This window comes from Epinephelus fuscoguttatus, linkage group LG23 (genome assembly GCF_011397635.1).
Source record: "Epinephelus fuscoguttatus linkage group LG23, E.fuscoguttatus.final_Chr_v1".
Lineage (NCBI taxonomy): Eukaryota > Metazoa > Chordata > Actinopteri > Perciformes > Serranidae > Epinephelus > Epinephelus fuscoguttatus.
This window is the reverse complement of record NC_064774.1, coordinates 22,261,539-22,283,278: the sequence shown is the minus strand read 5'-3', so window position 1 is coordinate 22,283,278 and position 21,740 is coordinate 22,261,539. Positions and strand designations below refer to the sequence as shown.

At 42.0% G+C, this 21,740-nt stretch overlaps 1 protein-coding gene across 30 annotated transcripts in view; it reads right to left on the bottom strand.

Annotated features, from left to right (window-relative positions):
* LOC125884463 (receptor-type tyrosine-protein phosphatase delta-like) overlaps positions 1-21,740 on the bottom strand; it is a 427,644-nt gene that overhangs the window by 279,304 nt on the left and 126,600 nt on the right. For all 30 annotated transcript variants that reach the window (XM_049569458.1, XM_049569467.1, XM_049569463.1 and 27 more), the window contains exon 4: positions 16,169-16,192. The gene's annotated coding sequence lies outside the window, so the exon portion shown is untranslated. The remainder of the gene's footprint in view (positions 1-16,168; positions 16,193-21,740) is intronic.

Sequence of the window (21,740 nt, the reverse complement as noted above, 5' to 3'; positions counted from 1 at the left end):
CAAACCAACAGACCAACTGGACTGAAAACATAACCTCGCTGGCAGATGTAATAACTGTAGCATTTGGTTAACTATGACTTCTATCACAATACAAGCAGAAGTAGAGTTCCTGAACTTGAACTCTTGAATCCCTCACAATGCATTTGAAGTACTGTGGTTATTCACTCGCTTAGTGTGAAAACAGAAAAACAACAATGAAGGATGGAGGAGGATATAAGCTGCATCCATTCAACAGTGTACATGAAAGGTACTCCAAGGGAATGTTTTAAAGCCCAGTTCAGACCAAAGATTCACGACAAGACAAAACCGTTTTATAACATTGCAGAGAAAAGTTGCAGTGGTATGAACTGGCCGGTCTGACCTCGACTCAAGCCGGCCGATCGTGTCACCTGCAACTCAGCTGGTAAAATCACCAGCAATTGGTTTTAGAACATAAAACATGTCACCTGTTTCAACAGCCAATTGACTTGTAGTGAAGTCTGCTGGTCAAGTCAAAATGACCGCAGATGGCGTTGTTGAATTGTGGGTCGCTGCTGCTGCTCACTGTATGTGCTTCTGTATCTTGTGCTGGTGACATCAATTGGAGCCAGTCTGCACAGTAGCAATCTGGGTGTATCCAGTTCCCACCGCTACAACTGGCCAATCGTGAGCAGCACCATTGATCATGAGTGTACAGATTGGCAGGCATAGCTGTCAATCATGACATTATACCTCTTATTATAGCATCAAGTACACCAAAGTTATCAGAAAAACAAACACTTGAACATATAGCAGTTTGATAAGGATGACCTAAAATGACAATAAACAATCTTTGGGAAAAATTGATTTGGCATGTACTTGGGTTATCAGTTTGGCCCATGTACTATCAGCTAACATGGAGAGGGCGGGGCCTGTACTGCAGCCAGCCAAAAGGGGGCAATTGAGACATTTTGGCTTCACTTTTAGGGAGCTGTCATGTTGTCCATCGTTATATACAGTGTGTGGAATGCACCCATAGTTTGCAGGAGTTGAAAAGCCAACTGCAAGTGTGTCACATGGTGACTTCACATATGACAATGAATAGGATCCCAAAATTCATTGCAATGGTGATGCACCGTGTCCAAGCATTGCAGCCGTCCACAGCAGAGAGCCTGTTGTAACAGCTGTGAAAATGGATGGTTGCGTGTCTTGACTTTGAAATGACTCCTGCAGTCCATTCTAAAAGACGGGGAAGCGTGTTTGATGAGAAGAAAGCACTCTCTCCATGGCAACTTTAGAAGGATTTTTTTCACAAAGACAAGTATCGATTGGAACTTCTTGAGTTTGATAACCAACGCTTGTCTTTGCAAGTGTCTGAAAGAACCTCACCTCCAACTCTGCCCCCCCATGAAAAATCAACAATGAGTAAGATGAGTAAGATAGCGAATTGAAGCAGCGAGTCAACAGAGATGGACAGTGAAGTGTCACGTCTGGATTTCATAATGATACTTTTTAATCTTCATAGCTGGAATGCTCTGTTCTGCATTGTTGACAGTGTAAATAGTCGAAAGAAAATTAATTGTTTTTTCCCTACAAAACAGAGTGCGAGCCAAAAAGTGAGCTTTAAATAAATCAATTGGCACTGATAAACAGCCCTAGCAACCCCTCTATTATATTGTGGTCATTTTGTATTATTTGGCTGCAAAGACCTTAGCCGACTCATCTCCCCAGTAATAACGTCCTTTTAAATAATCAGTCTCCAATTCTAATCTCCAAGTAAACAGTAATCACCAATAAAGTCAAGCAGCTGCTTGCACTGGCAGTGTGAAAGGGTCCCACACCACACTGTGTTGCAGGATCATCTGGGTTGTTTCCATTTCTCCCTGTCCCTGTTTCTTCTGGCAGTGCTGCACTTGGTACTAACAGACCTTCACTGGCAGTCGAGTGTGCAGCCCGGGCTTGTGTGAGCTCAACCCTGACTGTCCCTCACACACCCCGGGGCTTTGTGAAAAATGAGACCGTGGAGAATGAGATAATAACATTATGGAATGGGAGTGTGTGGATTTGCGGGGGGGACTCGTGCGCGCCGGGAGCGCGTGTGTGTGCGCTCGGCGCGTGCACCTGTAGCCTGTGCGGAACATAATTGTGTCCTCCCATGTGTAAAAACTATCAATCAGGTTCACTTAATGTTGTGTCATTATGGGTAAATTAAAATTCCACAGTGATCGATAGGGTATTGACTGTCATATTATGTGTGTGCAGTGCATAATGATTAATCCTTTTTAACTCATTTCATTCCCAATTTATTCTGGATATTAAGTTTTTGTTTGTGTGTCCAATGGGAAGCGGCGAGATGGGCAGACTCTCAATATTTATGAAAGCATGGCCAGACTACAGAATGGAAATGAGTTTACTGTTCACACCTGAATTAGCATTGTGTGCTGTCAGATAGCCTGATAAGACAGTGAATGGTTCCCCTTGGACTGCTGTCTGCGATTCTGCATGTTAGCTTATTCACACATGCCAGAGCTGCTGATGGTCTCTCTCCCTCCAACCAGGGCGGATAATTGTCATGAATCAGTGGATATTATATGTGTTATGACAAAATATTGGCATGAGGACAAACCAGAATAAAACAAAGCAACTGGAGAGGATATATTATATTTATAATTACACGCCTACGCTGAATGCATTTATATCAGTCAATGTGTAGTTAATTTAGTTTGCTGCATGAGTACGGCAGTGTACTAATGCCTATACATTTCTGGTTTTACTGTAATGCTCACCAACATTATGAGTCACTTTTTTGCTTTATGTTTCAAAAGCAGCAATCAGTTATAAATGCTAATCCTCATTTTTGGGCTTTCGCAGTCCCCACTTTATAATTTTTGATGTGGCAACATATAATTTATGAGACTTAAGCACTGCCTTTGACAACAGTATGATTATATTTTCAAAACTCCCATTTCCTGCCAAATCATGGAGTATCAACCGGTCTCCATTCCATACAGTTTCCCCAAGAGCCTTATAATGATGTGTTTGAAAATCCTCCTGGCTTTATTACAAAGTGCTATTCATTTGAGAGAGGTAGGCACAAAGACAGAGACTGCAAGCGAAAGTGTGTATTCCTGAGTGTGTGTGCGGTTTTTCTTTGTTTGGGCGCGTGTCGGGCTCTGCGCAGTTGTGCACATGACATAGGCACAGAGTGTGTGAGTGAAATTGAGTGAGGCAGACAGATAATCTCTACCTGCCGTTCAGTCTGTGCATTTCCTTGTAAGTGCTTCCTTATTTCTCATTAGGACTTAAGCATGAGAGGAATTAGCGACACTGAGTGAAAGCTGTGCCTGCTTTAATAATATTGCTGATCCAATTTAACAAGACCGGATTATGTTAATATAATCATAATGCACCCAACTCAACTTAGCCTCACTGAATGTCCGCCTTGTAAATTACCTGTTCTGGCTCAGTAATTAATATGGTTCAGAAAGCGATGACATGATTTTACCACCAGAGACACTGATATAGTTCATCATCACTTTGGAGAAGAAATTAATCTTTTCCTGGAATTCTGTTACTTCTGCACGTCCAAAGAGTTTTATATTTTATAACTGCATTGGTGAAAGTGAGTCTGGTGATTTTATTAGATGCATTTGTGCAGATCTCTTCACTAAGATGGCTAAATCTGTAAAGCTCGCCTCTGTGTTATGAATGTGAGCGGTTATTCACTGTTGAACAAACTGTTCCATACTGTGTGGTGTGTAACTGCGTATATGTGTTTGTGTAGGTGGAGCTCACAATATACGGACCCACTAGAAAATATGAAACAATAGAAAACTGTAGAGTAAATAGAATTCTAGTGAAAGAAAAGAAGAAAATAGCAGGATAGAAACAAATAACGGAGGAAATCTAGGGGGAGGAATAAAATCGTGGGAGAGATTATTCACTGCCGTTGACTGTGCAGTGTCAGCTTGTTATTCTTGCATACAGTACCTTGATTTTTTTTTTTCTTTGTCTGCCATCTTTCAAGCGAGGTGATTATCATGCCAAGTCAAAGAGGAAAGTTTGAGAGCAAGAGAATAAAAGAAGTGAGAGGTGGGTGCACGGCAACAAGATAGCAAATTAATGATGGGGTGTAATGCTGCGCTGACACATGTAACAGCCTCTTTGCATCTCAAAAAAATACCAAATTAATACACCGCGGTGATGCCACTGTGTGACTGGCTCTTGTGGCCTGACAGTCACATAATGTTATTTCAACTGCTCTCAGTGAATGAAAAACAACTTTTCAATATCAGTAGTGAAGTCGCGCATATCAGCAGCTTGAAAGTTTCTTTTCAAGGTAATGTTTTTTGGTGTGTTTTGAAGACAGTAGTAGAAACTTCCACAACACAAAGCACCAATTAAGAACTCAAGAAAGAAAAAGCACAAAAAACATGTTCTTTCAAAAAGGTAGGTTGCGGCTAAGAAATCGCACCACCCAACCTTTTCAATTTAATCTAGAAACTGTTGATATGAAATTATGTGACTTTATTTTTTGACAGTCAGTGGTGTCTGGAAAGACACTTCAATAACTTCTACCAGCTGAATGTGTGGTGCATTTCGATGTGAGTTAGCAAGCTAGCATTACCACTGCAGCAAAGCTTCATGGAGCTATTCTGAAACCATCTCCTCAAATGTCTGTCTTTGGAGAGTGGCGACACTGAGCATGCTTGAGAACGTGGTAGTTTGATGATCTAAGAGGAATACACTGCATCTGCCATGTTTATCAAATTGAAGGAATTTGGCACCCAAAGCAATGTTAAGCAGAGGACACACCAAGCTAATATCGAAGAACCAGCAGCGATGAAGACCGACTTTTAATCCAACTCACATCGCCTGTCTCTGGGCCAGACAGTTGCACTTGAACACACCGCTGCGCATGTTCTGTGCAAGCATGAGGGAAAATAACTGTCAATACCAGCAGCTGGCAGGAGTACTGTATTCGTCATTCAAAAAGGGAAACCAGAAAACCTAGCACAGCAAATATGCAAACCGTTGTTCTGAACATGAAACAAAGCAGCGTTCGCCTACCATTTTCACACCACTGTCATTCACCACTTGCTCTTCACTTAATTCATTCCAGATGGCCATGTCGCTGTGAAAATATTTGTGCATTGTAATGATCAGAGACGAGGATGAAAGATGAGAAGAGCTTTCTGTGTGTGCCCTCTTGACTTTAGTTGTTTGCTTCTTTTCCCCCGCTTGCGTTTTTTCTTCTCATGCCCTGATTTGCTTAAGCTTAACAGCTAATCGGAGAGATTTCTCTCACCACCGTCGCCAATTCTGCACAATCGGCTGAAAAGCCACTGACAAGGGCCAGCTAGGGCCGCAGATGCTCACCGTCTTGTCTTGGTCTCAAACAAAGAGGGCTCGGAATTTTATTTCAAGACCAATCAAGAACACAAATGCAGGGATCTCACTATATTGCACGTGCAAAAAAGGAGTGCTGATAAGTTAAACTCCGCTCCTATGTGCTTCTCTGTATGTGTTTGCTCACAGAAAACAAAGGAAAATTTCCACACATAAAATTCCCCTCTGCATTGCCTTTTGGTTATCTTATCAAAAAAATTCTCACTTATACACACACACACACACATATTTACAGTATGGCAATAAAAGAGGTGAATAAGGAGGAACTTTTATTGGTTTTCTGTTGGGTTTTTTTTTTGGGAATGTGGATCTTCCGGATCTATTTGAGGACTGCCTGTGGTGTGCGTGTTCCACATTTTTTCGTTAATGTGTCATGCAATGTGGGACCCACACTGGTCTGGTCTTGACTTGGTCTCAACCCCTCAAAGTCTCTGCCTTTTCTTGGTCTCATATACTCTGTGGTCATGTCTTCGTTTTAGTTTAGGTGGGCTTGACTACTGCAGTATCTGGGCATGGCAACATTGGTAAGGTTAGAGAAAGATTGTGGTTTTAGGGAATGAAATATGTCCAAGTTATAATCAGGGTTTGGCAACTAAAACACCTGTTTGAGGTAAAGGTAAATGTGGTTGCAAGTCTGTGAAAGGACCTGAACTGCGGTCTCCTGCAGTAAAGTCATGACCATCCACAACCAGGACATTCACACCTTTCCTATTGCTGTATTTGGTAAACAGCTTACCACTTCCCCAGACGAAATAAAGAAATGAACAATAAAAGACAGAGCTGAGCCATTGTTGATATGCTCCCTCAGAGCAATTTGTATCTCGGCTTTGTCCTATAATGAGAATAGTGGTGAGATTACAATTGTTTTTCCTGTAAACACAGCAGTTCATTACCCTGCTCATATGTCGCAAGCTTGAATCCAATCCCATGGTCACTGTTGTGTGCTTACCCCAAAGGGTAACCCTTTAGCACGGCCTGTGGACACTCGAGGCCCCCAAGCAAACACAAACCCTACAGTAATTTCCCTTTTTGACCTGCAGGAATGTCAGTGCACATGTCAGAGCGGGGAAAAAAAGAAGCAGCCTGGCTCAAGTTTCCCATCTGGCTTCAGGCCTTAATCTGTAACAAGGGACAGCCGAGGACACATCCTCTCCTGTATTTACAAACCTGGATTCTCCGTATGGAAGTCCCCAAAGGACTAATTAACACAAGTTGCTATTTTGGTGTCGGTCAAGAAAGCCAAAGTAGTATTGCACAGGGAAATGGTGGAGCAGCTTTCTGTGTACATAGAGTTCTGCAGGGTAAATATGGTGTAGCCTCTACAGATCAATGCTTTGCTGCCCCTAACCGTGGCACAGTGAAGCCTTGCTGCACTGTTAGAGGTAATTAACAAGAGGAAACAAACTAATATATCATGCTACCTATTTAAACTCCAGCTCCATAATTTATTTTATTGTGTGAAAGATTGTTCACTTGCTGTGTTAATAAATACTTTATTCTGAATGATGATTTGGCTACATGTCAAAATGTGACTAATACCAAGGCTGAACATGAAAATAAAGTGTTACAGCAGATTTCCTCTTATCCTTGATCAAATGCTTTCAAAACTGCCTCTGTGAAAGAACAATTTAGCTCTTAAATGACCAGTTTAAAGTTATTTTACTCTGTCTGAATGTAACTGTTGTAGAATGGCATACCTTTTCTACTAAACTTTCAGTCTCTTCCTTTATATACATAACAGTGTAACACACTGAGATCAAGACAAGCAGGTGTTTTTCTTTGTGTTGGCAAAGTTTAGCAGTGGCTATCAAAGGTAAATCAAAGAGAGGAGAGGGAGCAAAATGCTTTTAAATATAGGGTTGGGTGGGAGAAGTCTAAATATGATAGGTGATGCTTTTAATGTGTTTTCTGGCTGGTCGACTATTGCATTTGCCTGTGTAACATACATCTAACAAAACAGAACTTATTTAATCACTACAGCTATCATCATAGGCCACGTAATAGGTCATGTTTTACTCATGCTTTGTGCATATAACATCTTCATCTTCTTTCATCAGTTTTATGTGTGCTGCTACAGTCAGTGTACAAGACTCGTGACTGTTGCCAAAACACAGGTGGCCCGTCCAACAGTACTGTGCCTAAATACATATCTGTAGACACTTACAGAGGACTGATGCTGCTTTCACTACTCAACCTACGTAGGGAAGATATTATAGTTTCTTTACTCCATCTGGTAACAAAAAGATATATATATATATATATATATATATATACACACACACACACACACATCCACACTAATTCAAAATATGCTGAAAATAATCCAGTAAAGGAGATAAGATTCCTCCCGCACCTCATCTAACCTGTCCCTTGCTACAAAAACAGTTACACATCATGACCAAGGCTGTGTTTCCACCTGGACAAAGAAGGCAATTGACCATGACTCCAGAAAGAAAAGATCCAGGATCACTACATGGTCACTTGGTTTTGGTAATTGATTACTTACGAATTTGTTAGAGAATTCACACCACTGAAACAGAATATCACTTAAGGGTCTAATGTGTAGGATTTAGTGGCATTTAGCAGTGAGGTTGCAGTTTGTAACCAACTTAAACTTCTGTGTCAAGTGTGTGGGAGAACTACAGAGGCCAACATGAAAACATGAATGGCCCTAGAGACCATTTCTAGGCATCTTTCAGTTGCTAGGAAACCGAAAGATTTCCTTTGGGTTGTTCCACTTCGATTTCCGGTCCAGCCACTGCTGCACGTAAACGGCATACAAAAGACTGAACTGAAATACACACTGGGTCTCATTCATGAAACGTGAGCAGAAGGAATTTGTGTGTAAACTGTTCGCAGACGGAAATTTACGTGCATGTCCGCATCCATCAATATTTTAGTAGCTCCGATCTTTTCGTAGCTACTGACAAAATCTACTCCTGCTCCTGACCACTCGTAGTGCTTGTGTAAATTTAGTAAAGCACATAAATATTGCTTGTCACTATTGTAAATTACAATTTTAACTCGTGCCTCGATGCCTTTGAAACACGTAATCTAAACATGACAAAATATTAAAAATATAACACATTTAGTTAAATTAGTTGGCAATTAGCAGGTTTAAGATCCAGATTAGGTTCATAATTGTGAATTATCTATGTAAATCGACTCAACAGATCACACGTTCTTTCTACATGTTGAATGATGATAATAAAAATATCCGTAAGGACAGCTGGATCACAGCCTCTTTGGCCTCGGTGCCTGGGTGCAGCAGGAGCAGCAGGTGGTGGAGCCACGAAGGGGCACGCAGCAGCTGAAAGAATTATTTGAGACAACATTTTTTTTTGTGGCTTTTTGATCATTTGAAAGAATAAATCTGATTTGAAAATGTTTAATTTATGTTGTATAAAATAGAGCTTTAGGCTATTAAGATTCAAATAGACTAATTTGAGGACGATGCATATAAAACTGCTGTAGGCTATATGTTATCCGTATCATTTGTTAAAATAAATGTTAAATATCTCTACATTCCAACAGCCATCACTGATTTAGAGTTTATCCATTAGGCACAAAACATCTCTGGTTTCCCGTTCCCACTTCATTCAAAACCCCTCAAATGAATCTTCTGTTTGTTTGGTGCCCGCTGTATTTTTTGTGTGTGTGCGTATGTGTTTCTTTGCCTCCAGTTTCATATCAAACCATTTATGCTTCACCTCTGACATGGTTCTTTGTACCACGGAGACAACATTAACAGCATCTGTTACCTCCCTCCAGGCCTTCGCTTTGCCTGTCCCTGTCACACCACTACTAACTGAAGAAAATAAAATGTTTTTTCTTAAATCCACTTCACCCAAAATTATTTCAATCTCCGCTTTGGAAAAATGTTTTTTTCTTTCTTTCTCTTTCTTTATTTGCGCCATGACTGACAGGTTGACTGGATGCACCTACACCTCCTTATATGGTGGTCATTGGCTATTCATGGGCGGGGAGTTTCCCAACAGTGTCCAATTCCTTTATTTGACCATTGCCACACTTTGTGCTGGTTCGTCTCTGTAAGGAAGCAGTAGATTTCAATTTTTGACATCAACATTGTACCTTGTAACCCTTCCCACAGTGTGTATTTCAGTACAGGAGGACTTAAGTTTAGTGTTGTGAATGCTGTTTTCATGTTTCTAGGTGGAACAATTATGTTTGCTAGCGAGCGAAAGATACCTTAAAATGGTTTGTAAAGCCAGTGTTTGGTTTGTCCATTCTGGGCTACTGTAGAAACAACATGGTGGACTGTGGTGAAGATGACCTGCTCCATAAAGAGGGTATCTATAGTCCCTTTTACACTGCCAGATTTTCGGGGAATGTTGGGCCGTTCTGCCGGCAAGCTGCGTGTGTTTAGACACATAGAGCCGGATTGGCGAGTTGATCCGAGGTGCCCAATTTTCCGTCTCATAGGGTAGACATATTAGCGTAACCTTCGTGGTTTAAAAAGAACGAGGCACCCTTCCGCCACGGGAGGGGCTGTTGATGACTTGTGGGAAGAACTGTTGATGATGCCGCACGTGTAACCCACTGCCAGTGGATAAACAGGAAACAGCTGATAGCAGGAATGAGCAGCTAGTAGCAAGAGGGAAAAGAAGATGAGCAACTGGGGAGACAAAGAATTGCGCGCCCTCCTTGTCTTCGCAAATGAAGAGGCCATTAACCGCCAAGTGACGGGGACGGTGAAGGACGGGCCAACTTATGAGAGAATCGCCAAAGGACTGACCAGCCGCAACACAATCATTCTTTGTTTCAGGTGATTATAAACCAATGAAAACATAGGCATAAATATTATGTTACATTACTGCCAATACATCACTCTAATACATACATACAAACTATACAATGTATGTAGGCTTTGGGGTTTAATGGGGCCCGACAACCAATTTTTGTCCCGGGGACCCCCATAGGTTAATCCGGCTGTGAGCAATAAGCTTGGTTTTCAAGTTCAGACCTGATTTGGATGACAAAATGTAATAGTACTTTCATCTAAAGAGAATCCTGCACCAATCCTAAGCTCCTAGTAACAACAAAGAGGCACAAACTGTTTTGAATGCAAGATTTGCTGTGATATTCTACAATGCTATTAAGCATTTGCCTTTGCATTAGATTGATAGCCCAAAAAACTAATTAATTACTGTCACTTTGTGTCTGTCAAAACATTGTTAATCAAAGTAATGACAATGCCATAATTTGCTGGATTTCTATGCTGTGATGTAGATGTAGAGTATGCATCTGAGCAGGCTATGAACACAGCCTGTCACCGCTTAGACACCCACAAAACATGCAACTCTATTACTAACGTCCAGCCTGTACTGTGTGTGGCAGTGCCAGACTGGCAGATGGGTTGGCCACCCAACGACCTCTGACATTAGACCTTCAGAGAGGCAAGGCCATGGATTCAGTCCAGTGGTCTTCATCATTCTCAAATGTTCTGCCAAAATGGATGCAGGATGCTTGAGCCAACTTGGGCCAGATGCTGTCTCAAAGGAGACCATATGACTTCAGCTGATATCCCAATGGATTTTCTTGGTGATACATGAAGCTTGTTTCTGCAGACAGGTCTGGGACATGAAACAGAGGCAACATTGTTCCTGTAGATGCTGAAAATAATATCAAGAGGAACCTTATCCTAAAGATCTCAAAAGTTTTATACGTGCAATATCGCAACCAGATCTTGGACTTGCAAGCTCACCAGAAAAAAAATACTCTCCAACAACATAAACAACACATTTCTGTACTTGAGAAACACATTCTTAGCACCAATTACCTAGTGAACATGAGAAAAGAGGGTGACGTCGAATCAAGTAGATTCACTGATTGTTTCTCAACCAAGTTTTGCTATGGCTGCAGCCTTAATCAGCTGAGCCTGTTGTGTCAGCCATTTGACTGCCTTTGTTCATTTAATGACCAAACCCTGAAGACAGAATAGAAAATTATATTTTTGAAGAGCGGGCTAATTAACGCTGCTTATTAGAGAGACGTCAACACGGGAATAACAATAGAAAAGGGAAGGCTAGAAGGGTTTGGGTGGGATGCATGCTGTGACATATCAGAGGTTTTATACATGAGTTGAAATTTAGCACAAAAGGGGGTGTCAAAACTGAAAGCAAGAGAGAAAGAGTAAATTTAAAAAGCACTGGAGGTGATCATGACACAATATTAATTCTTTGCTGAAAAACAATAAAATATGTAGTCGGTGTAAGGAAATGACGCTGGCCTTGAGGCAAGGTGTCACTAGTCCTGACATGACAGGACTTATACAATTAGGATTTTTATTTTAAGCAGGGGCTATCGCTTAGAAACACGAAAGTACTGATGTTCATAGTGCATTTAGTCTAGGTAGTTAAGGACCCAAACATACCAATATGTAGCAATTTGTTTTTGCCTCAGGAGAGGAGATTTTCATCATTAACAATTCTTCTGCTACTGTGTATCCACACAGGAGGCGAAGCTAATTTTTGTAGAGCGTCTGATTTGTGTCCAATACCATGCTGTCATGTTGGTCCGAGGAAGACTGAGCCACTTGCTCAAGCAAACAAGGCTTTGATTGACATTCAGCTTAATGTAGGAATGCAACACATGGAGGGTCTGGTAAACACGCTTTCCTTCCAATGTTGGAATAGAGTGCCTTACCGGGGTGGTTAGGTTGGGATGGCAGTGGAGGTTGTTATTAGTGGGAGAGAGAGGAAAAACAACACCTTCTTGACACAGACATAGTTGCTGATATTGCCTTGTGATTTCTCTCCAAATGAAAAAAAAAAACACTTTATTTTACCATGCCTGGCAAAAAAAACATGTTTAACACTTAATATCTCCTTAAAGACACAAAAAAGCAATAAATAAAGAATGGAGGTTGGTAAATAGTGTTAAGGAGTTAGGGCCAACCCTAATCTTAGGCATGGTAATAAATAAATAAGCAAATAAATTACTGCAGAGCTTTGAAATCACATAAAACAGATCAAACAGGCAGCACAAGATCTCAAATTGGGCGCCCACTGCCCCTCAGCACACACTCAAACACACACACTTTGTCCTGTGAAGTGAGCATCTGATGCTTGGCTGCAGAAGCACTCACAGAACAGGAAGGCAGGGAAAGAGAGAGAGGACACCTTAATGTGCCTTCACCATATGCTGTTAGCTACTGATGGATGCCGCTCTCCCCAGGCACTGGAGCAACTTATCGCGTTTGCCGGTGACGCTGCCGCCGCTGATAAAGTTAAAGATAAGCCATCTGTTCGTAACAGCAGCACGGCTTCACTTGCAGTGATAGGGGCGTCCAAGTGTACACTGATGCTGTGTGTTATGTCTGCCTTAATTACTGTTGCACAACATTCTTAAAGCATCTGTATGTGCATAGTATGGATAGTCACTGTGCAATTATCTGCCATGATGAGCGATTATTACGTAAATATCAACATTGCGGTATCAAAAATAAGAGACGGGGATCGACACGCTCTGCTGACATAGTACAGTGTCGGCAGATTTTTAAGAGGCGGCTGTAAAAGTGAACACTTGGTGAATCTGTCACTCATGTGTAATTACTGTGGAATGTATGCAAAGTCACACTAACAAGCTATCAGTCACATTTCTTACTAACAACATACCCCTGTGGTAGTTGGTCTTAAAAAAAGAGGAGGAAAAAAATCAACATACAGCAACTTTAAGCTCCCTCAAGAGCTTTTGATAATGCCAGGAGGCTTTTGACACGCTTGAGAAACTCACCATTAGCGAAATGGCCCGTTACCCAGAGGGCACAGCTAAAAGAAAGAAAGCGCTAACATTAAGACCCACCACAGGAACAAGTTATGGTTGTTCTCTAATGGTTTGGGGTTATGATTGCTCACTTGCGCTCCATACAAGCATTCCTATGAGGGCCGTAAAGGCGAGATCATTTCTAAAACATATATTCTGTTACCTTTGACTTATGTATTCTCTCCTTAGAAAGAAGGAGACACCTCTGTACACAAAAATACATACTTTTAGATAATGCACATTATCAAAAAACAGATGATTCTAATTAAACAATTGTTCTTGATATTTCGAATAGTGCATAACAGCATTTTTCCAGGGCATGAGAAACCCAGATGGAGACTTGAAAGTGTTGTATTATCCGTGAATAGCATTGTTCTTGTCCTCTGAGAGATGAATAAACCAGAACCATTTCAGAAGAATCCACTCCTGAGTATTACAAAGCGACCAGTGCTTTGGATACTGTCCGGGCTGGCCTTTTATAATTTTTTTTTTTTTTTTACCAAGCACAGATCTACTTTTAGACTTCAACAGCGTAATGGTATTTGCTTAACTGAGCAGCCAGCAATCACTCTCTTCTGTGCCAGTGTCATATCACTGATCAAGTGTGGCTCAGTTCCTGTCTGAGAGGAGGGCTGCCAGACATAATGCAATAATAACTGGTGCACAGCTTGTCTAAGAGAACCAAGGTCCTATTTCACTGCCGACGATACTGGGATGAACTCTTTGTGCTCTTTCTCTCTCATTCTCCCTCTCCTTACCAGCACTGAAGCCCTTGAGCCTCCAAGAGCATAATGAGCCAATTGTAATTCCTTGCCTATAGCTTTGTATTGAAGAGCGTATGAACAAAAAAAAAAAAAAAGATACTGGACATTTCTACTTCGAGTCAAAAGACTGGGCTTCAAGGAGTATCTAAGGCAGAAACATGCTTTTGCCTTATTATTCCATGATGGGGACAGACACAACTGCCTGTACTAAAATGTAAGGGAGAGATAAGAGAAACTCCAAGTAAAATTCAGATCTTTATCTCTTTTCTCACATCAGCAGCACAGCAGAATCTGGCTGCAAATTGACTTTAGTGTTAATTAATAGCTACTGAATGTCTGGAAATAGGAATAAAATTTGAGTTAAATGAAGAAGGCTATTCCACAGCACTTAGCGACTGTGTCTGCAATGGCCACTACTACCATATGATAAACATCTTTAAAGCATCCATTATCTAGACATTATTTAAAGCTTTCACTGTAACAGGTGGCTTTAATGCGATGTGAATTGCTGACCTTGAAAGAAGGTAAATGCATCAACTAGATGCGATATGTTAAAAATCTAACAGCTTTTAGTCTCGACAAAAAGCACTCCTCTTATCCGACATAGTGGACATGAACCTGCACTGCTCCCCCACAGATGCCTAGTGTGATGTTTGACAGATTTCTCCCTCTCCAGCTAGGCTCACAGTAAATGTCCATCTGGCAGCTTCCCATGGGTACTTATTATTCTCAGCTAGCCAGGGGTTTTCTGTTTCCGAGCAGTCAGCCAGCGCCTGCCTCAAAGAGTTGAGAGTCGGACCAGAACTGCTTGCAGATGCTCTGCCGGGTAGCCAAACAGTGCTAGTGTAGTGGCATGGCACTGGGTTTTCAATTACACAATGAAGTGGCAGTCTGCAAAAACTGTACCGAAAGCCAAGTGCATTGAGCACAACTACATATTTTAGACAAAACACCAGCAAAGTAGTGGTATCATCAAGGTTTGCCAGTTTTCACATTTATCCAATTCACTTGCGCCACCTTGAAGATCAGATGATTGATTTTTTTCCCTTATGAACAGATGCTCAGAGCCGTGGGTAGTGTTGAAAGGTCCTGCTGTCCTGGTCTGAGGCCCTGTTATGGTGGATTCAATCATGCAGTTGACCTCTATCACACTCCCACAGCCCGCTGAGTGTCTCCAGAAACAGTCTGACAAAAACCTAGGATGTTACACTCGTCATGGCATTCAATAGCTAGGGTCGTTTTCACACTGGGTTCACTTGCTTCAACCTGTTCAATTGTTCCCCAGTTCATGAAGCCTGCTGGTGTGCTGTCAGCCTTGTTCACTACTGATACAAACTGTGGTTTGCTTACGTAGTCCTTGTGCAGCTAAGTGTGGCTGTTTACGACTATAGCCGGGGAAAGTGATTGGTGCCATTTTGACATATGGCCCAAAAAAAGAGGTAAAGGTCCATTCCTCATCAAATCCCTTCTGTATTATTAACATTATATTTGTTCTGACGAGAGTGCGCTGCTGTTCTACTAATCTCACACCAACTGGTTGACTTGGTGTATACCAGAGCGAATATTACCCAATTTTTAAGCAAACAGTTTGTGGATTTGGGCTAAAGTGTTGACATGAAAGTGCCTTACATCTCCGGAGCCTGCCATGAACCGACTACAAAGTGAAAAAAAAAGATAAGCAAGTCCCTGAGAGACTATTGTTAAGTTATCCCTTGAGAAAAGGACATCCAAGGCTATGTCAACATATGGACACTGTCGGTGTCCACGCTACCAGTGGTTTCATGTTGACATGTGGAGTTGGGAACAGCGGAAGGGTTCACAGCTTAACATATGAGATATTTCCACACACCCACCACAGTGTGGAAACAGACACCATCCGTGCTATGCTTGTTTAAGTCAACACTGCCGGCGTATTCTTTGAACAATCTGGGCCATTTGATTCTCATTTGAATAAAATTCAAATTGAAGGCACAGAGCACACAATCGGCTTGCCAGTAAAAAAAAAAAAAAAAAAAAAAAAAAACTACCATTGTGTATTCCCATGCACACATGTGGGAAAACGGGATGGGTGAGGACTGCAGAGCATTGCATACCTTACTGAGCAAACAGCAGCATCTTGGTGCTGCGCTCCCCCCCTCACCCACCATCTAACCCTCCTCCATATTTATGCATTCACATCACTCTCAAACACACATGACAACTCAAACATGACTCTCACTCTTGAGAAAGGTGCCATGAAAAATGAGTCTTACCTAGTGTAGAGTACTTGGTCACATCTGTAAGCGGGCCATTGGGGAAAAGTGGGAGCAGGGGAAAGGGGGAGAAAGAGAGAAGAGAAACGTCAGCAAATTACAATGTACAGCAAGCTAAACTTCAATGCAGGCTGAGGCTGTCACTGGCTCCTCTGAAAAATGATGGTGTCCCAGCATTCTACCCGACTGGGGGTTAAGAATAGTCCCCGTCAAGAGGGGGACATCATTTATTAATCGAGGGACATGAAACGTCTCAGATAGTTTCCCCTGAGGATCCAAAGTTGGCACAACTTGCATTAATATTTGTCAGTGATTCAAGATTTTGAGGGTGGAGGCAGAGAGGATGTAAGCACAAACCCAATCTATTACCAGCCTTTTTTTTTTTTTTTTTTTTTGCACCAGTGTAACATAACCAAACAAATGTAATCACACAGACATGCACTTTGGTGTTCCCCTCTCCCCATATGTCTAACTTCGTAGCCCAAAGAAATCTCTCCCTTTTTGCGCTTCGACCTTTGCTACATTTCCCCAAGCTTGTCGGTTTGACAGCCAACATCCGAGGCTCCAACAGCATAATAAAATGGCAGTCCCGCACTACCTGCAAAGACCTTAGGGTGGCCCCAGCACAAACAGTGAACCCGTATGCTTAAAATAAAAAGCAACATTTAGCCACATTTTCACCGTGTCTCTGCCTGACAGTCATATCTCCAAAGATTTTAGAAAGGCACAGACCTGCACTCTCCTCCACTTTCCTGTACCAACTCTGTGGCAGCTAGAGAAATATATACTGGATTTCCATTACAGCACACTTTTTTTACAATTAAAGTGGTCCCTCTACGAATGTACTCTTCTAAAGTACAGTTTTGCTTTCTTGTAAATGTGCAATAAAACAAGGAAATGGAGTGAGCTGACAATAACTGGGTGTAGTGTGAGGGAAATGGTAGACTCAGGACTAAATCTAAGTTGCAGTTGCTTACCGGTGCAGTCTAGTTGTGTTGCTAAGCAGAATTTGCCAGTAATATGATTTATCACCAATGATGTCTATCCCCCTGCATTCATTTACATTTTTGGTGTGCATGCAACAAATCCCAAAGGGATCAACGATGGAGGGTGGGGTGTGATTACAATATCTGTTTTGCTCGTGAGAACAAATCTATTTTCAGGGAGGTGGGGGGGCCCGACTGGGGTTCAATCTCAGGGACGCTCATTACCATTCTGTCTGACACACATTCACACTCGCTGCTACTGTTGTTGCTAAACAGAGAGCTCAGCTGAGGACCTTGAAGCTTCATGCCGGGAAAATTGGACCCAGGGGAGGGGGGTGGCAGGGACTGATGTCAGACTTCAAGAGCCACTAGAAGCACCTGGGGTTTCAATGACATTAGCATCACTGTTGTTTGGTAGAGAGAGAGACTGAGAGACCAAGACACTTGAAGGGACGGCAATGAAAGACAATAATAAAAATGGAGAGCAGACGAGTGCTATGTGGCAGAATTTTAAATGTGATACATTCTGGCATGGAGTGTACAGAGCACCAAGGTTGATGTAAAATTAAAAGTGTGGAGAATCAAACCAAAAATAGAGGCTTTTTTTGCAATGCAGTGGAGATTATTGATTTTTCCTCAGCCCTGTGGTGGAAATTTGGCAGCCTGGCCAATCAAAAGCAGTGGAGGTAGCGTGGGCCTAAGTGGATTAGACTAGTGGGGATGGCGGAGGGGGAATCTAGAGGGAGAAACCAAAGCTCTGGTGGCTTCAATAAACCCACTCTGTGAACCAGGAAAAAGATGGAAGACGGAGACACTTTTTTCACCCTCTCTCACCCTCCTGTTTTAAGCAGATAAGCTGCTTCCAGGGTCTTAGTTATGCTGTGTAGAACCCACAACACGATATGGAAACTTTTGACAAGGCAAAGAAAAGCCGAGAAGTCCGCTCCTCGTGTTGTCTTTTCTATATTGACAAGAGGGATTTGGGGATGTTTGGAGTGGTCAGTGCTGGGGGGGAATTACAAAAAGCCTCTGTGATACAACATAGTGAGCATATCAGTACTCAGACATGGGTTTTAGTGAAGACATGGACTCAATTTTGGGAAGTTTTGCTTGGGCTAGCCGTTGGAATAAGGCAGAAATGGCCATGCCAAGATGAGTAACTGGCAACCACACCATGAACCCTTTTGCTTCCAGATTAAAGAGTTTTTTCTCTTGTATGTGATGTGACAGTTTTATTAGGCAGTTTTCCCTTGTTATTGCCATTCCTCGCCATAACATCTCATGCCAGAATTGGCTGGGGGGGCTGAACACTGGAAGGGTTCTGTAGTGCATAGGACTTTAAAATTATTTCACAAGCTTCTTATGTACAGCCCCATTTACAATATGAAATAAGAGTTCATAAAGACACTATACTTAAAGGGAGTCTCGCCCCAATTAAGAAATGCATGTTATTCCTCTTACCTGTCATACTTTTTCTCAATCTAGATTGTTTTGGTGATTTGCATGATTGGATGATATCGGCTGTAAAGATGTCTGCCTTTACATGAATATAATGGCACTTAGCTCAAAGGGCAAACTCAACAGCAGTGTTTCTTTCCAGAAATCATGACCCAGCTTCTCAAGATAATCCACAGACCTTGTAGTGAGCGGTTTCGTTTAGTTTTCTTTCTACCCAAGTAATCCCACCAAAGGAAAGAGGGAAGCGTGCATCTTCTGCTAGCTCACCTAGCACCACTGAGCTAGCTAAAATTACAGCTGCTGAGGAGGACGCCATTGATGTTAACATCTCGTGCCGTAACCAACATGAGCCTCTCATCCATGAGTAGATGTACGCTTCCTTCTGCGAGGTGATACATTTGGCTTGTTTGTTAGTTTGGTAGAAAGTAAATAGTTTCTACATTAAACTGCTGCTGTATTTTAAAGAACGCAGAAGTCTTTATGGCTGATATCTCCAACAATGGCAACTCCCACCAAAACCTAACTGATAAATAGCACTATACAGTAGGTGAGAGCAAAAATATGTATTTTTGATTTTGGTGTGAACTGTTCCTTTAGAATATGTTACCACAATAACAGTGTACATATTTATTGCTGCCCAGGTAGTCACATCTTGCCCAGCAGGTGAACTTAAATGATGGTTTATCTCACTGATAATTCATGGAGCCTATAATTAAAACTGTCTGCAGATCATCTTATTAGATGTATCAACAACACATATGGCATTTACAGTGTGCTCACGTCTTTCCACCATAAAGATACTGATGTGTAAAGAAAATACGGCGACAGACATTACACTTTGTCCAGAAATGTGGATTAAACTTCGAGAGACATCATCTGCCCTTGGTGGGATATTTGCGGTGCTGTGTATTCAGTCCTCTGAGACTTTGCGGTTCTTGGACAAGGACATCAGTTTCCTCAGGGGAGATTCTTTTTGACACAGCCGGTCTTGACTTTCCTCATTCATCACATAACAGTCAGTGCACCACAGCGGGGACAACACAGCATTTTAAGGGAGTCGGAGGGGCTGGTTTGTTTGGTCACTGACAGCCACACCCACTGATAGGTAAAAATGATCCAATTTGTACCGCTGCTGTAACTGTTTTTACTTAAATATAAGATCTCTATGTATTAACTGTGATCCTCATGAGCGCTACAAATAATAAGATGATTCCAGTGTTGATTCAAGGTTTTCTATGTAGTGATCACAAATCATGCTTTATCTAATAATTACCAGAGGAAATAATTCACCATCTTTTGATCTGGACTTAAATGTCCATAAAGATTATGACTTTTATCTCCCATTACACAAATGACCACAGTATATCGGTTTGATGGGGCTGTTAATCATCCCTAGTGGCTCAATTCGTCTTCGCCAGCCACAGGGAATTCTGTCAAAACCTTTCTCCCCCATATTCCCTTATCCACTACCCTCACTCACCCCTCTGATTTCCAACTCCTCAGAGATGGAGGACTGAAGGTGATCAGAGTAGCAGCAAATTTGGCTCTGAGGTCAGTCAAGGAAAAAGAGAAAGCTGTATTACTCTGCATTTGTTAAGTATCTCAAGTAGCTCTTATCTTTTCTTTCTAAATATCTTTTCCCCTCGTTATCTACAAGTATCTTTTGCCAGGCACTTCTTCTCTGTTTTAATAGGGAAATGTACTGTTAAATGTGACATTTATGGTTCGTAGTGTTATCCTAAGCATGCATATTTCAATGCTATTAAACACTTGATGTGTAAGTGCACTTCCAGCCCACATACGGTATACTGGTATTGAATACCTTGTAAATGTTTGAATAGAAGTATACTAAGCCCCCCTCCTGTAAAAATAATGACCGTGACCTTAGCTTTGCTACCGTATGGTATTAAATAAAGCCTACCACTTCTTTTTAAGGTGTGGGGAGGGGGGCAAAAAAGCCAAACACAGAGATCAGTTCAATAAATGATGGAGCGGCTTACATTGAAGATGGCACAAGCTGAAAACAATCATTACTCTTACTATACTACACATGCACTCAAGCGAGCCATTGCAACGGGAATCTAATCTCTTTCCGCTAGTTCTACAGTGCTCTTTACAGATTAAGTTAATCAGTGGGTCGGCCATTTTTCTCTCAGTGGCACATGGAAACATGTCAATGAAGGCACAAACACACACACAGAAAGGGAGGAAGAGAGAGCGCGAGAGTTGTGTCCCTGAAATGGCTGCAGGACTGAGTGGCCGCTAATTGGAAATCAAAAGCAATGGAGCTGGAAGGCAGCCCGAGAAGGAACAGTGGAACCTCCAGCGCCTGTTGTCGGTCAATTTAGACCGTGACGAGAAAGGCCCCGTTCCTTGTGTCACCATTTAACCTATTCACCAGTGTGGAATGGGAACAGCTGTTTTTTTACAGTACCACATAATGGGGCAAAATGGCTCTTGCTGGCCAAGCTCCAGCTCGCAGCAAAAAGGCCTTAATGTAGGAAGAGAAGGGAGAAGGTGTGAAGCAGACATCGCAGGAGAGAGAACAGTTCTGCCATGTTATCAATGATACTGAGAGAGCTTGCACCCTTCCATCTGAGCTGATATCAACATTACTTTCTTTTTTTTTTCTGTTGCAACAAAGAATTATGAGGCACTGACGGAGGCTACAGATGGCCCGGGCTCACACAGACTGCAGAAGTATCTAGAAGTTTACACAAGTCAGACAAGAAGCCAGATTGGCTCCAAAACTGAGGCTGTTCTTTGAGGGGGGGGGGGAATATTGCTCACTTGTTTTTAATCTCTCTTCGAGGCGAGGTGTGAACAAGTACTTTGTGAGTGACAGCCTGATGAGAGCAGATATAGGAACTCCAAACTTCATCAGGCGGTTGTCAGACTCGTCGCTGTCCGGTTTAAAGGCCGCTCAGGCATGACAGTGCGGGAACGAGGTATGCTTATGTTAGCACCGCAGCAGATGTTCTGTTCATGTCGCAGCTGTCTCCTGTTTGAAAACAGAAGCGCTACGCCATGGCTCTGCATCTCTCAATCCCCACATCTTCACAGCTCTCCTTTTATTTTTTTTTTTCCCCCTCAGGTCAAACTAGAGTCAAATTAGATGATGACAGATG